The sequence below is a fragment of the Nerophis lumbriciformis genome, linkage group LG11 (assembly GCF_033978685.3).
Source record: "Nerophis lumbriciformis linkage group LG11, RoL_Nlum_v2.1, whole genome shotgun sequence".
Lineage (NCBI taxonomy): Eukaryota > Metazoa > Chordata > Actinopteri > Syngnathiformes > Syngnathidae > Nerophis > Nerophis lumbriciformis.
This window is the reverse complement of record NC_084558.2, coordinates 26,211,542-26,228,680: the sequence shown is the minus strand read 5'-3', so window position 1 is coordinate 26,228,680 and position 17,139 is coordinate 26,211,542. Positions and strand designations below refer to the sequence as shown.

General features: G+C 40.7%; 1 protein-coding gene across 6 annotated transcripts in view; it reads left to right on the top strand.

Moving 5' to 3' along the window:
- Positions 1-17,139, top strand: part of csmd3b (CUB and Sushi multiple domains 3b) — an 877,422-nt gene that overhangs the window by 353,780 nt on the left and 506,503 nt on the right. The window lies entirely within an intron of this gene.

Below are 17,139 nucleotides of genomic sequence, written 5' to 3'. Positions count from 1 at the left end.
TTGCGGCTTGGCAGGTCGGAAGACTGGTGAGGGCGGTCGTGCTGGAGGCTGTGGCTTGACGGGTCGGTAGACTGGTGAGGGCGGTCGTGCTGGAGGCTGTGGCTTGACAGGTCGGTAGACTGGTGAGGGCGGTCGTGCTGGAGGCTGTGGCTTGACAGGTCGGTAGACTGGTGGTGGCGGCCGTGAGGGAGGCTGTGGCTTGGCATGGTAATGCCGAGCCACCCCACCAACACAGCTCCCGACCCCAGCCCCCCCCCTCAAGGGGCGGATACCAGACGCGCTCCCTGCGGTCTGGAACTCTCTGTAGGGGTGGGCGGGGGAGGGCAGAAATTTCCCCTTTATTTTGGCCACAATATTTTTCTTTATCCCCCACCTGGGGTTGTGTGGGTGGAAAAAAAAGAAAAAAATTGTGACGGGGGCGGGACTTGAGTCTTGGGGGGCGGGGCATGAGTCTTGGGGGGCGGGGCATGAAATTGGGATGGCTGTGACTGACTAGACCTGATTTCTAAAAACATGTTTTGATAATGTTTTATCAAAGACATGGCATTAGAGTTTTTAGCTGGAGGCGGGTGATTTAAAGAAAAAGTATTGAAACAAAAATCCTGGTCTGTGATGTCATCATGGGGAAGCCGGGCAGACTGCTGCTTGCTTCCGCCCGGAGGGGGCGGGGCTTGTGGGAGCGGCGTGTCCTGCTGGCTCGAGGAAGTTTTTCCCCGTCCTTGGCGACGTTTCCGGGACGGGAGCGACGCGCCGATCGGCACCAGCTTGCCTTCATTTCCCCACATCATCCCCCTGCGCTCCCTGGGGGAAAAGCGCAGCGTCTCTGCCTCCATGGCGCGCAGCACCTCCCAAGAAGCTTCATCCGCATTGTCCAACTCGGCCAACTTACTTGCGGAAAAGCGGGTCTGCTGACGACCTACTGTCAGGACTTGATCTTGGGAGTTTGCTTTTCCAGGATGCAACGGAAAGTTGGCACGGGCGAGACGGGAATTAAGGTACATGGCGGGTTTTAATATATCAATTTAATATATATAAAAAAAGGGATAAATGAAAGCGCGCACAGTGGCGGATAATAAACTATGAAACCAAAAGACTATAGCAAAAAGTACAAATGAAAAGCACGCACAGTGGCGGAGAATAAACTATGAAAAAACAAAAAGATTATAAACATGGAACAAAAACTTACTTGGCTTGGACAAAAAAGGAGCAGCGTGAACGATGGACATGAAAAGGAGTTAGAGGCATGAACAGAGCATAAATGTGTTGTGAGGTCGTCAGAAAGACAAACTGAAAAACACTGAACTTAAATACTACAGACATGATTAACGAAAACAGGTGCATGACTCAAGACGTGAAACAGGTGCGTGACGTGACAGGTGAAAACTAATGGGTAACTATGGTGACAAGACAAGGGAGTGAAAAGCCAGAAACTAAACAAAACATGACTTAAAACAAAACATGATGATTACACAGACATGACACTGTACTTGCACTGTGATCCTGTGGTGACTCCATTCATCCGAAGAAGAATGTTCCTGATTAAATGAAATACGACCTGATAGTGCTATTAACATTTTAATTCTTGAAGAACAAGTGCTGTCAAATGATTAGTTTTCTTCAGCAGATTATTCACACTTTTGAATTTGGATTAATCATGATTAATCACAGGTAATTAGCCGCTTGCATGATTGAAATTAAAAAGGATCCCAGTATTTTTACACAAATTCAATTTTATTGTCATCAACGTCATCCAGCAACATTTTTAAAATGTTTTACTTTAATGCACGTCATTCATTTGCTCCAAACTTGGGAACAGTTTTATCAAAAGTTACGTCAAGGTTTTTTCTGAAGCAAAACTTGTCACCAGTCTGAGTCTCCTCACTCATCTTTGCACTGACGTCTGCATTGATCCGATCACTGACCGTATAACAACACTCATCTTTCAGGTAACCATTCAGTGTTTCAGGCAAAGGAGCAGGTGCGCTTAAAATAAATTGCGTGATTAATCTTCTTTATTTCATGATTATTGCAATTATTTTTTGTGATTAATTTCATGACTCATTTTTTACAGTCTTAAAACTGTCATTCTTTATACATGTTTAAAAAGCAATATTTATATGTTTTTTTAAATTTTTTGGAGTACTTGTTTTTGTTTTTTTTCTCAACCAAAAAATTGTATAATTTCAAGAGTTTTTTTAAAATAAAGTAACACATTTAGGATTTTGTTTTTACATTTTCAATTTTTTGTTGCAATAGAAACTGATGATTAATACCTATTTAACTATCAATGTATTCCTAATATTACACTACATGTATTTTATTGGCTATTTACACTTAAAAATGTTTTGTGTACGACTGTACGACAAAATACACAATATACATACTGCGACTAATAATAACATTCATTTGTTTGTTAGGGCGGAGTGGCTTTAGCAGATAGAGAGGCCGTTTAGAAACTGGAGAATTCCTGGTTTGAATCAGCATCCACCATCCTAGTCACCGTCGTTGTGTCCTTGGGCTTTGAGACAATTGTAAAAAAAAACATTATATACCATATTTTCCAGACTATAGAGCGCATGGGGCGGCATAGCTCGGTTGGTAGAGCTGCTTTGCCAGCAACTTGAGGGTTCCAGGTTCGATTCCCGCTTCCGCCATCCTAGTCACTGCCGTTGTGTCCTTGGGCAAGACACTTTACCCACCTGCTCCCAGTGCCACCCACACTGGTTTAAATGTAACTTAGATATTGGGTTTCACTATGTAAAGGCACTTTGAGTCACTAGAGAAAAGCGCTATATAAAATATAATTCAATTCAATTCACTTCACGGGGATACAAGTCCCACCCACTAAATTTTAGAAGAAAAAGGTAGTTTGTTCATATATTAGAGGCACCGGACTTTAAGCCGCACAATATTAGTTATTTACACAGGAAGATTGTGTAAATGGCAGCAGTGGTTACCGATCGTGCCTCACAATAACAAGGTCCTGGGTTCGATTCCCGGGCTCGGGGTCTTTCTCTGTGTAGTTTGCATGTTCTCTGTGTTGCGAGTACTCCGGCTTCCTTCCACCTCCAAAAAACATGCACCTGGATATAGGCTGATTTTGACTGTGAATGTTGTATGTCTATCTGTGTTGGCCCTGTGATAAGGTAGTGATTTGTCCAGGGTGTACCTTGATTGTTTCCAAACGATGGCTGATCAAACAAAACAGAAGTAATTGTCATGGATGGCACTAGCTACGGAAGCTAGTTAATCAGCGAAACAGACTCAATAACTCCAGGGTGAAGTTTTGGTAAATTTACTGAGGATTTTGTAAAACCGAAACATTACAAAGAGAATGCCATTGTAAGTTTATAATACTAATACAGACACTGGTAAACGTGTTAGCATATTAACTAATGCTACCGATGCTAGCTTTAATACAGTACAATAGCAGGCACAAATGTGCATGAAAACAGTCCTACGGACATCACACATGGGACGGTTCAGTAAGTATGAGTTGTTTAAGTTATATTGTAAAACTTAAAAAATCGTATTTTGAGTGATAAATGAAGAATCCATACAGGTAGTTATGCTGTGAACGACTAAAAGACACTCGTGCTTCCGGTTTAAAGTACTTAGCAAAATACTGTAGATGTGCAATTTTTCGGCACTTTCTGTGAGCGAACTCATCCAAAAGATGGCGCCATGGCACAAGCAATACCACACCTTTTCAATGTGTCTGCTTGTGTTTTTTTCGAAAAACATTTTGCATTATAGCTGTCAGCAAAAAAAATCAGTTAAAAAAATACACCGTTTATAAGTCAGAGGGTTCAAAGCGTAGGAAAAAAGTTGCGGCCTAATTTACCGTAATGCATTCATTCATTCCTGGTATTACTTATTATTGATTTGGAATATGATACATTTACATATTTCTAGTTTTCTCTTTGCAATGTCTGAAGAAGAGAAAGAACAGGAAGAAGCAGAGCTTATTTATGTCAAGTCGTGGAGTTTTTTTGTTTTTTTTTGTCATAAAAAAATACAATCATGTGTGCTTATGAACTGTATCCCTGCAGACTGTATTGATATATATTGATGTATAATGTAGGAACCAGAAATATTAATAACAAAGAAACAAACCTTTTGTGCGAATGAGTGTGAATGAGTATACATGGGGGAGGGAGGTTTTTTGGGTTGGTGCACTAATTGTAAGTGTATCTTGTGTTTTTTATGTTGATTTAATAAAAAAAATAAATAAAAAAATAAAATAAATATATATATATATTTTTTTAATTGTATTTCTTGTGCGACCCGGTACCAATCGATCCACGGACCGGTACCGGGCCGCGACCCAGTGGTTGGGGACCTCTGATCTACACCACAGATCATGACAATTTAATCCTACCGCTTTTTCATTTCATAGATTTTCTAGTGTGTGGAAACTAGAAAGTTATTGAGTAGAAATATAATAAAATAACGACAAAATGATGCTTGATTCAATTGAATGTGTGACAAAAAGGTCAGTTTAATACATAACGTCGGTCGGTTATAGAGAACATTTAAACCCTTAATTTAGTGAATCAAAAATATTGAAATTCTATGATTCGGTATGTTTGTAAAATAATTATTAACCCGCTACCCAATAATGTACATCAATTAGACTGTTTTCATTTTGTTTAGTATTTAAAAAAATATTTTTTACACTATTAAAAGAAGTGCATTTCATCGACTACAGCTATATTAAATTGCATCATGTTTGACGGCTGTGAGAAGGGTCACATGGTGCTGCTCTCCAGTGAGGCGCCCAGTTACCTGTTATGGTTCCTTGCCCTTTAAAGGTCTGCAGGTTTAAAGGAGTGACTCCGTGTTTTTGCAATAATCAGCGCTATCAAAGCAGATCAGAGCATTTACGAGGTCACGGACACGCTCTTTTACTGTTTACCAGTGTCAGCTTTTAATCATGTCTGCAATGTTTTTTCTTAAAGGTTAGGCTCATGCGTGTGCGGATAATAAAGCTAAGCCTGTCGGTATTCCTAAAAGTGAGCGTCACCATTAAGCTGTGACGGACCTCTCTGCCCTCACACCCCCGATCATTGATTAAAACGAGCCGGGTGCAGCTGTGGGTGCTTCAGTATTAATCAAAGGCGTAAATGCTAATTGGCAAGATCAATATTGGGTCGTTAGGACCGGTGAGGGACCGGCGTCCAATGGGAAATCGTTACGTGTCCGCCGTCGCTGTACCAGAGCTGTGGCGCAGTGTGACACACACACACACACACACACACACACACACACACACACACACACACACACACACACACACACACACACACACACACACACACACACACACACACACACACACACACTTGCAGAGAGACAAGGGCCATCTGGTGAAGATGGCTTCACCTCAGAGGTCGTGATGGAGAGAGTGCAGAGCAAGAGGATAGATAGAAAGCTACAGTATGTCCCCAAAACCAAATCAATATCCATTAAGAGGCACAACATGTAAGAGAGAGAGAGAGAGAGTGGCTTTCAAAAAAAGATCAGATGCCGTATGTGACATTGAACACAGCTGAGTAAATGAATGTGGCCCTTGTGAGATGATCAATACACACACTCACTGCATACACACCTTCTACTTTTGTGTTTCAATGTCTCTCTGTAGTGGCAAGGTTCTATCAGCTATTGTCACTATGATGTTCAGTCACACGGACGTGTTGGACTGCAGCTCAACCTTGGGACTAAAACCGAGACAAAACCACAAAGAAAGACCAGCAAGTGACCACATCTCACTTGGGACTCACTATAATAACAATAACAATAGAATAACATAGAGTCGTGGTCAAAAGTTTACATACGCTTGTAAAGAACATAATGTCATGGCTTTCTTGAATTTCCAATAATTTCTACAACTCTTATTTTTTTGTGATAGAGTGATTAGAGCACATGTTGGTCACAAAAAACATTCATGAAGTTTGGTTCTTTTATGAATTTATTATGGGTCTACTGAAAATGTGACCAAATCTGCTGGGTCAAAAGTATACATACAGCAATGTTAATATTTGCTTACATGTCCCTTGGCAAGTTTCACTGCAATAAGGCACTTTTGGTAGCCATCCACAAGCTTCTGGCAAGCTTCTGGTTGAATTTTTGACCACTCCTCTTGACAAAATTGGTGCAGTTCAGCTAAATTTGTTGGTTTTCTGACAAGGACTTCTTTCCTCAGCATTGTCCACACGTTTAAAAAAGTCAGGTCTTTGGGAAGGCCATTTTAAAACCTTAATTCTAGCCTGATTTAGCCATTCCTTTACCACTTTTGACGTGTGTTTGGGGTCATTGTCCTGTTGGAACACCCAACTGCGCCCAAGACCCAACTTCCGGGCTGATGATTTTAGGTTGTCCTGAAGAATTTGGAGGTAATCCTCCTTTTTCATTGTCCCATTTACTCTCTGCAAAGCACCAGTTCCATTGACGGCAAAACAGGCCCAGAGCATAATACTACCACCACCATGCTTGACGGTAGAATGGGTGTTCCTTTTGACCTCCAAACAAATTGCTGGGTATTGTGGCCAAACAGCTCAATTTTTGTTTCATCTGACATCAAATGGACAAAGATAAGACTTTCTGGAGGAAAGTTCTGTGGTCACGACTGTATAATAGTAAGGATGTAACAGTATCAAATTCTCACAGTGCGATATTCTCACGGTATTAGGGCCAGGGTATGATATTATTGTGGTATTTGTTCGAAAGAAAACTAAAAAAATGGGTGTTCCTTTTGACCTCCAAACATATTGCTGGGTATTGTGGCCAAACAGCTCAATTTTTGTTTCATCTGACATCAAATGGACAAAGATAAGACTTTCTGGAGGAAAGTTCTGTGGTCACGACTGTATAATAGTAAGGATGTAACAGTATCAAATTCTCACAGTGCGATATTCTCACGGTATTAGGGCCAGGGTATGATATTATTGTGGTATTTGTTCGAAAGAAAACTAAAAAAAAATATTTCAAAATGCCATAGTGTGTAAAATGAAGTGGCAGGAATGTTTATCACATTGAACACAAACATAATGCTAAAATATTCTAATCACATTTATTACTACAAACATGTTTTTTTATGTGCAAAGTATTGTGCAGGAACATCCTCTGCTTTAAAGTGACAATGTAAACATCCAGTGTTAAACAATAATGTTAACTTTAGTGTCTTTTAACTTTTACTCTCTGACAAATGTGTCCTCACAAAGTTATGTTTGGCTTCGCTGACTTCAAATATCTTTTTTGGATGACAGTTTATAAGGTGGGGACTTATCCAGGGTGTACCAAGCTTTCTGCCCAAGTGCAGTTTACTCTTATTTCCCACGATGTGCATTTTTTTTGGTGAATTTCCGGCTGGCTGTATAGCCTAGGAAACACTCGAGACGAAAGTTGTGCACTTTGCTTTGCAGAACACAGACTTTCTTACCTCTGCCAAAGAGGTTATGTTTTTTGCCCGGGTTTGTTTGTCTGTCTGTTAGCTACATAACTCAAACAGTTATGCATATATGTTGATGGGTTGTATGGGTTATACTTGTATAGCGCTTGTCTACCTTCAAGGTACTCAAAGCGCTTTGACACTATTTCCACATTCACCCATTCACACACACATTCACACACTGATGGCGGGAGCTGCCATGCAAGGCCCTAACCACGACCCATCAGGAGCAAGGGTGAAGTGTCTTGCTCAAGGACACAACGGACATGACGAGGTTGGTCGAAGGTGGGGATCGAACCAGGAACCCTCAGGTTGCTGGCACGGCCATTCTCCCAACCGTGCCACGACGTCACCAAACAATGAAAAACTATCATTCTGAAAACAGTAGTTCTTCTCATCTACTACAAACCCACTTCATTTTCAGCTTACGGCGTTCCACGCCCCCACTTTGCCGGTCCCGCGCTGCGTAGAAGGTTCTGGGAATTATATATGTTTTCAGACCTGGCCAATGCTAAAGTGCCAGAAAAAAAACAACACACCAAGTTTTGTTTGATACTGTTACACATCATGGGAATTATTGTAAAGAAATACCGCAGTATCTACAAAACCACTACACTTTACATAATAGACAATGCAACACTCGCATAGCTACGATGCATTCACATAAACAGCAACATCATGCTAGGTTAGCCTAAAGGTGTCGAAGAAACATACAATGATCTGAAGCTCGGAGTTGGTAGAGCTCCAGGCTGCATTTTAAGATGCCTAGCGAAGCCTGGTGGGCCTATACACAGAGCGGGATCATCAAACTAGGCACAGATCAGAGGCTGTATCATGTCTGCAAAGAAGGGCAGGATTTTAAGAATGACCGATAAGTTGATTGGCAACACTAAATTGGCCCTAGTGTGTGAATGTGAGTGTGAATGTTGTCTGTCTATCTGTGTTGGCCCTGCGATGAGGTGGCAACTTGTCCAGGGTGTACCCCGCCTTCCGCCCGATTGTAGCTGAGATAGGCTTAAGCGCCCCCGCGACCCCAAAGGGAATAAGCGGTAGAAAATGGATGGATGGATGGACCTCATGATGTTTCCCTGTTAGGTGGCAGAGCTCCAGGCTTTACTTTAAGATGTGTAGTGAAGCCTGGTGAGCCTATATATGGGGCGGGATCATCTAACAAGGTGCAAGTCAGAGTGGGTACCATGTCCTCAGGAAGGGGGGGTTTCCTGAATGACTTCATTAAGTACCCCTGATAGGTGGCAGAGCTCCAGGCTACATTTTAAGATGTGTAGCAAAGCCTGGTGAGCTTATACATTAGGCGGGATCATCAAACTAGGCACAGATCAGAGGCGGTATCATGTCCGCGAACAAAGGGGGATTTCATGAAGAAAATCAAGATGTATCCCTGTTAGGTGGCAAAGCTTCAGGCTTTACTTTAAGATGTATAGCGAAGCCTGAGGATTTTATTTTATTTTATTTTTACTTCATGGGTGAATGTGTATTGGCATTATTAGTATTAGGAGTAATAGAGTTTGAGCAACTTAAGTTTTACATAATAGAGGATCTTTGGAACACGCAAGATCATCCATCCATCCATCCATCCATTTTCTACCGCTTATTCCCTTTTGGGGTCGCGGGGGGCGCTGGAGCCTATCTCAGCTACAATCGGGCGGAAGGCGGGGTACACCCTGAACAAGTCGCCACCTCATCGCAGGGCCACGCAAGATCAAGCAAAAGGAATTCGGCTAAGATGAAGTGCGTGTTTGTGTACGTGCGAGCGTGTGTGTGTGTGTGTGTTGGCGGGGGGGTGGCATCAAATGTGTTGCTGACGGACACAGACACTTGCAAAATGCATTGTTCAACAGGTTGAACCCTACAAAACATCAAATCAGGGGCACCACACTGATCAATGACCTTACATCAGTTTTTGGAGTATTAAGATAACGCAAAATAAATCTCCATTGCATTTAAAAAGCGTCTCCACAGTGACACTAAAACACAACTAATTACTATACTTTTTTTTTTTTTTTCTAGTTTTTCAGCAGTAACACTCTTTCTGTGGAAAATGTATTCCCGCTATTAAATTAAATCTTTCCTTGTTATCTCATTTTTATGAGGTCTAAAAGTTTTTTTTTTTTCTGAGTGCGATGGACGTCATTAGAGGCCTAATGGATGCTGCTTATTTCACTTTTTCAAGGAGCTTCTCCAGTGATTAGCGTCAAAGTGCAAAACGTTTCGACCAAAATATCTTTTTAAATGAATTAGGTGTATTTAGATGTATAGAGATTTAGTTTCCCCTGAGTGTTGCTTGGTACACCCAAAAAAATCCTTCCATCCAGTCAATCATGATCACTAAAGAGTAATTAATAGGTTTCCTTGGGCTTGTCAACTTAGAAGACATTTAGCACTTCCTCTCAGATTTATCTGCCGGTGTTTATATAGTTCATACATTTCATATACTGCATAAAGTGCATGTATTTCAGCCTTAATGTACAATTTTGACCTGGCCAAAATAATACATGTAGTATCCCCCTCTTGACCACTAATGTACCCCCCACCCCCCCCCCCCCCCCCCCACACACACACACACACACGCACACACACTAACACCTCCCTCCTGCACAACCCCCCAGGCCCCGGCCACCCCCCACTCAATCATCCCCCACGTACGCCAAACCCTTCGCCAACCCTCCCTAAATCCTATCTGTCTGCACACTTTCACCGTGGTATCAATCAAGTTCCAACTGTAAGAGCAGAGCAGGTCCCCGTTCTCCCATCAACCTCCTGCTTTATGGCTGCCAGCGGGCCCCCAACCCGACACACACACACACACACACCCCACTCTCTATATGATTGTGCATGTAAGCGTATATAGATGCACACATCTGCCAGCAGCATATGCACCAGTAAATGCGTCCAGAGGGACTCATGTGGTTATCGATTACTCATCAGAATTTTAGCTGAGGACTTCATAAATGTCACATACCTGTTTTGTGGATAAGAATGTATATTTAGGTATAAACTTGGATTTCCTAATTTTGTATTTTGTTTGTTTTGTTTTATTATTTATATATATATGTGGTTTTTATTTGATTTGCTTTATTTGTTGTGTTCTATTTTTTAACCTGTATTTCTTTCCTGATAAAAATATAAAATAAAATATATTCAAGAAATAAACTCAAAGCTCAACATTTTTGTCTATTTTATTTATCATAAATATTGTGTACTTGTAAAACTTTTTTTTTATTACAAAACAGTAATAGAAAAAATACCTATTTATTTCTTTTTAAATAATAAAATATTTCTAAAACATTACCTCATAGCCACAACAAAACTCCAGATAAGTATCGTATTTTGGTGCGCTACTTTTGTGGCTTATATTTGTTATAAATGTATACATGAAATACATGTTTCATTACAGACACTCTTTTATGGTTTTGTTGTTATTTGTTGGTAATACAATATGTCCAAAACATAGCCTCATAACTGCTACGAGATTACAGTTAAATATAGTTTTCTAATATTATAGGCTCCAGCGCCCCCCGCGACCCCAAAGAGAATAAGCGGTAGAAAATGGATGGATGGAATTTTAATTTTTTGCATGAATAAATATGTCAGAAAATAATTGATGGGGCTTGAGAGGTGCTGCAAAGAGGACAGCCCAAAGATAGGTGTGCCAAGTTTGTGGCATCATATTCAAAAAGTCTTCAGGCTGTAATTGCTGCCAAAGGTGCATCAACAAAGTATTGAGCAAAGGGTCTGAATACTTATGTACATTGGATTGTTAAGTTTTTTTTCTTTTTAATAAATGTGCAAAAAAATAATTAAAAAATACACTTTTCACATTATCATTATGGGGTATTGTGTGTAAAATTTTGAGAATAACAATGACTTTTTCCATTTTGGAATACGGCTGCAACATAACAAAATGTGGAAAAAGTGAAGCGCTGTGAATACTTTCCATATTAACTGTGTGTCTGTAAGTGTATATACTGTATATATATATTTTTTTTTAAATTATATATATATATATATATTTATATATATATATTGTTTTTTAATATATATACAGTATATATACTGTATGTATATATGTATATGTATACCTGTATGTATAGCCATCCATCCATTTTCTACTACTTGTCACTTTCGGAGTTGCGGGGGGTGCTGGAGCCTTGCTCAGCTGCATTCGGGCGGAAGGCGGGGTACACCCTGGACAAGTCACCACCTCATCACAGGGCCAACACAGATAGACAGACAACATCCACACTCACATTCACACACTCGGGCCAATTTAGTGTTACCAATCAACCTTTCCCCAGATGCATGTCTTTGGAGGTGGGAGGAAGTTGGAGTACCCGGAGGGAACTATGTATGTATGTATATATATATATATATATATGTGTATGTATGTATATATAATAAAGCTATATATATATATATATATATATATATATATATATATATATATATATATATATATATATATATATATACGTTAGGTCAGGAAAAAACACAGAGGCTATTTCATCCCTACAAACCTGTTTCCCTGCTCGTCAGGGGATTTGATAAAATTCCCTGACGAGCAGGGAAATCCACTTTCTGCACAGTCAGTTGCTACAGAGCTCCAAACTTCATGTGACCTTCCAATTAGCCCACGTACAGTACGCAGAGAGCTTCATGGAATGGGTTTCCATGGCCGAGCAGCTACATCTAAGCCATACATCACCAAGTCCAATGCAAAGCGTGGGATGCAGTGGTGTAAAGCACGTCGCCACTGGACTCTAGAACAGTGGATACGCCTTCTCTGGAGTGATGAATCTCGCTTTTCCATCTGCCAATCTGATGGACGAGTCCAGGTTTGGAGGGTGCCAGGAGAACGCTACATTTCGGACTGCATTGTGCCGAGTGTGAAATTTGTTGGAGGAGGAATTATGGTGTGGGGTTGTTTTTCAGGAGTTGGGCTTGGCAACTTAGTTCCAGTGAAAGGAACTTTGAATGCTCCAGGATACCAAAACATTTTGGACAATTCCATGCTCCCAACCTTGTGGGAATAGTTTGGAGCGGACCCCTGACTGTGCACGAGTGCACAAAGCAAGGTCTATAAAGGCATGGATGACAGAGTCTGGTGTAGATGAGCTTGACTGGCCTGCACAGAGTCCTGACCTGAACCCGATAGAACACCTTTGGGATGAATTAAAACGGAGACTGAGAGCCAGGCCTTCTCGACCAATGGTCGAAAATTCCTATAAACACACTCCGCAGCCTTGTGGACAGCCTTCCCAGAAGAATTGAAACTGTAACAGCTGCAAAGGTGGACTGACATCATATTGAACCCTATGGGTTAGGAATGGGATGGCACTTCCAGTTTATATGTGAGTCAAGGCATTTGGCCAAATACTTTCGGCAATATAGTGTATATGAATCCTTGAATCCTAACTCCTGATTCAATGTCGGCGCTGCTCAGAGAAGCTGCAATAGTCGAGGTCTGCATGGTTGTAGCTTTAAAGTTCATGTCACCTTCTTCTTCAGATATTCAACTAGTTGAATTGACAGCGCCTCTTGTGGTCGCAAACAAGTCGTGCAGTTTTTTGCCTCAGTTGCTTCAAGACGTGACAAATCAATCCCACATAGCTCGTTATCTCACCACTTCCACTTGTTTTTCCCCACTACCTATTTTTGGATTTACCTTTCCGTTGCCCCCTCACATTGTTCACAGCTTGATGTCATGTGACGTCTTTGGTTGTGGTTGTACTTTTCATAATGGCACCTGTTCCCAATGGGATGTCCTGCGCTCTGACAGGAGTGAAACACTTGTCAAGAAGAGTCTGTTCCGTTCCAGCGACTGCATTTTCTTTACCTTTTGCTTTCTGGATGTAAAAATCACCAATTTTTAGCAAAAGCGCAAATGCCCGTGTCTGTCGGACCTGGTCTTTGCTAGCGCGTGACGGCAGCACGTGAAGGCAAACATCTGCTCATCTCCACGGGTTCTGTCTGCTCTTGGCAGACTGTTAGAACAATCTGACTTCCCAGAGGACTCACACTCATTTTCGCTCATCAAGATAAATTGCAACTACTCTTGTAATGCTATTCTATCCCACCAGGAGGCACTTGATTTATCGCTGCCTGTCAGCCCCACAGCTACAATATTGTTTTGCATCAGCAACACATGTCACAATTTAAGGCGGTTCATATTTAAATGTGCCAAAAATGTTTGTTGAAGGTGTATTGAAACTGTAGTTCACCAACTTGGCCACTAAGTAGAGCAACTATGCTTTAGTTCGGGGTTCGCCAACCCGTCGATCTTTGGGACCCCACCCCATCAACTATTGCAACGCATCGGACATTTTCTAGCATCCAACATCAAACAACTCCTCCCTCAACCAAGAGTTCATGACTATTATTGCTCGCCTGCAGCGGGAAGTTAACAAGCCAGATACTAAAGTTTGTGAACATTGCTCCAAAGTACTGCTTTTGGGTTGTTTTATTGTGACTACAAAAGTAAGCATTGACATGTGCAAAGGCAGTAATGTATGATTCAAAACAAGGCGTCAGCTAAATAAGGATTTCCCCGTTTATACCCTCATGTATCACACAGGAAAAACTCGCCAGGTGAAAAGCTGATTATACTGATTATATGTTGTTATACACAGAAAATTTACACAGAAATATTATATAAATTATTATTTGCCGACTTGTCCAGGGTGTACCCCGCCTACCGCCCGAATGCAGCTGAGATAGGCTCCAGCGACCCCCCCGCGACCCCAAAAGGGACAAGAGGTAGAAAATGAATGGATTATTTCCATACCGTAATTGTTTCCAAATGGTATATGTAACACGGAAGTAAAACAGCTTATCCAACAAAACAGAAGTCATCGTCATAGACCCACTACCTGCGAAAGCTAGCTCTCCAATCAGCTAAACAGACCCCATAAGTCCTCGGTGACATTTTTGGTGAATTTACAAACTGAAACAATACAAAAAGAATGCCGTTGTCAGTTAATCATACAAACAAAGACACTTGTAAACGTGGTAGCATATTAGCTAATGCGAACAACGCTATGGTAGCACGTACAAATATACATGAAAACACTCTTACAGACATCACACATGGGATGGTTTAGTAAGTAATAATTTTTTTAGCTATACTGTAAAACGTTGCCTGGAATGATGAATCAATATGAGTAGAAACACTATGGATGGTTAAAAGACGGAACATGACTTCTACTGCCGGTTGAAGTCTCAGTCTAAGCAAAAGGGCAGTGCAGCGAGCGAACACGTCCAAAAGATGGCACCATAGCACAAACTATATAACACCTATACAGTGTATTTAGTTTTGCTTACAATTTCGTTGTACAATGTACAATGACAATAAAGATATATTCTATTCTATTCTATATTATATTCTATTTGCTTAGTTTTTTCTTAAACTCTTTGCATAATGACCGTCAGCAAAGAAACCTCCATAAATTAGCCGCACCATTTTAAAAGCTGCTGGGTTCAAAGCGTACGAAAAATGTTGTGACTTCGAGTCCAGAATTTACAGTAGTTATCACTCCACTTCAACAATGGTAAGTGTTTTTCACACTTACCATTGTTCTCTGAGTAATTTCACTTGATCAAACCTTTCCTAAAATTCCACACTACTAAACAGATAAAGTATGTACCATGATTCCTGCTGATATCGGTTTAAGCCAATACGTAATGCTCCAATATTGGTATCATATTGGATATTAAAAGAACTGTCATTTGTAACCTCTTACTTCAATACTTATTAGGACTTTTCGTACTCGTACTAATTTGTTTTCGTATTTCACAATTAAACCTTTGTCTGGACATTGTGCTTTTGTCATGTCTGTGTGATCATGTTTTGTTTTAGTTATGTTCTGTTTTGTTTTTGGACTCTTTGTGCACTCTTGTTTGTTTTGTCACCATAGCGACCATTAGTTTCACCTGTTTCACGTTTTGCACTCGCGCACCTGTTGTCAATCATGTCTATATTATTTAAGCCCATTGTTGCCAGGAAGTTAGCCTGGCGACATTCCCTCTGCTCACTTCATTCCATGCTACTTCTGTACCTCCATGCTACCTTTGAAATCTATGCCATAGTTCCCTGGGTTCCAAGTAAGTTTTTGTTTATTGTTCATAGATTTTTGCCCAAGTGCTAGTTTTGGTTTCATTAGTCAAGTTTGTTCTCCGCCTTTGTGCACCTCTTTTGTTTGTACCCTTTTTTTGTATTTTGTAGTTAGTGTTAAAATAAAAGATGTCCTTACCTTCACGCCTTGCCCGCCCAACTTTACTTGCATCTCGGGAAAACAAACAACCCATAGTCCAAGTCTTGACAGCTTTTACCCACTTGGATGAAAGGGTAAAGTCCCAATAGGACCCAAAAACACTGGGAGGGGTCTGGAACGATCCAAAATTAGCTTTATTTGGGCTTTATTTGATGCAATCAATCAATCAATCAATCAATCATATACTTTATTAGTCCCTGAGGGGAAATTCAGGTTTTTTAGCACAACCCCATCCAAGACATTACAGGGAGACAGAACAGGAATGCTGCCGGGTGGGAAAAAGGTAAACGCTGGGGGGTGTCTGAGTAAAAAAAAAAAAAGGTTCGGTAAAAATTGGGCTCCTGGGGAGGGGGTCCAGACTGAGGCCAAGAAAAAAAAACTCAATAGCCATAAGCACAGATAGACATGTTACATAGAAGCCACAAAACTTGCAACAGAGGTAGTGGGGGCTACGGTGGTAGGCTGCTGCAATCTAAAGCGCTGCTCAGCCGTCCATCACCCCTAAGGGATTCAAGTGGTAGATCAGGTAGATAAGCCCCTCTCCTTTTGGGCCCACTTCTGGTAAAAACGTGCCCCCTTGCACCATATAGGAAAAGTGTCCAAAACAGCCGACCGAGGAAGTCGTCTTATCTTCATGTTAGCATATAGAAAAACAAACAAAGTTCAACTAAACACAATATATCCTATAGTCATCGTGTCTGGTTTAAAAAACAATGCAATCAACTACCACGCTCTCTTATGCGGTCAAAAACATTAACAGCTGTGGCTGTAGGCAACCTCCTGATTTATTTATTTATTTTTTTAATTATGAGGGGTCAGCATTTAATGGATTTATCTACCTCTACGTGTGCTTTAAAATGTTGCTACTCAACTGTCAGTGTGAAAGTAATGTTGTACTTTGGAACTCTTTACCACCAGACCTTCGTAACTTATACTCAATATCCCTCTTCAAATCAAGACTCAAAACACACCTATTCCTGACTGCTTATTCATTGTAATCATGATCTTCTCTATCTTTGTTGTTGTTGTTTTTATCCAATGTGATTTTATTGTTTTGATTTTATACGGTGTCCTTGAGTGCCCAGAAAGGCGCCTTATAAATAAAATGTATTATTATTATTATTATTAATAATACTGTTCATTACAATCAACTCATTTGAGCTGTTAATGCTGACTCAGCAGTTTGTTCTTTACTGCTATTACAACATTGAACTGTTGTGCTTAGCAGGATAGGATGGGATAAGATAGGATTGCACTTTGTTGTCATTGCACAAGTACAACGAAATTTCATTTTCAGCACAGACCTTTCAAGAGCAGACATACATTGTACAGGGTGACAGAAACGCTGCCTGGGTGTAGGGGTTTTAGGATGAGTTAAAAAAAAAATAAATATCCCCAGAC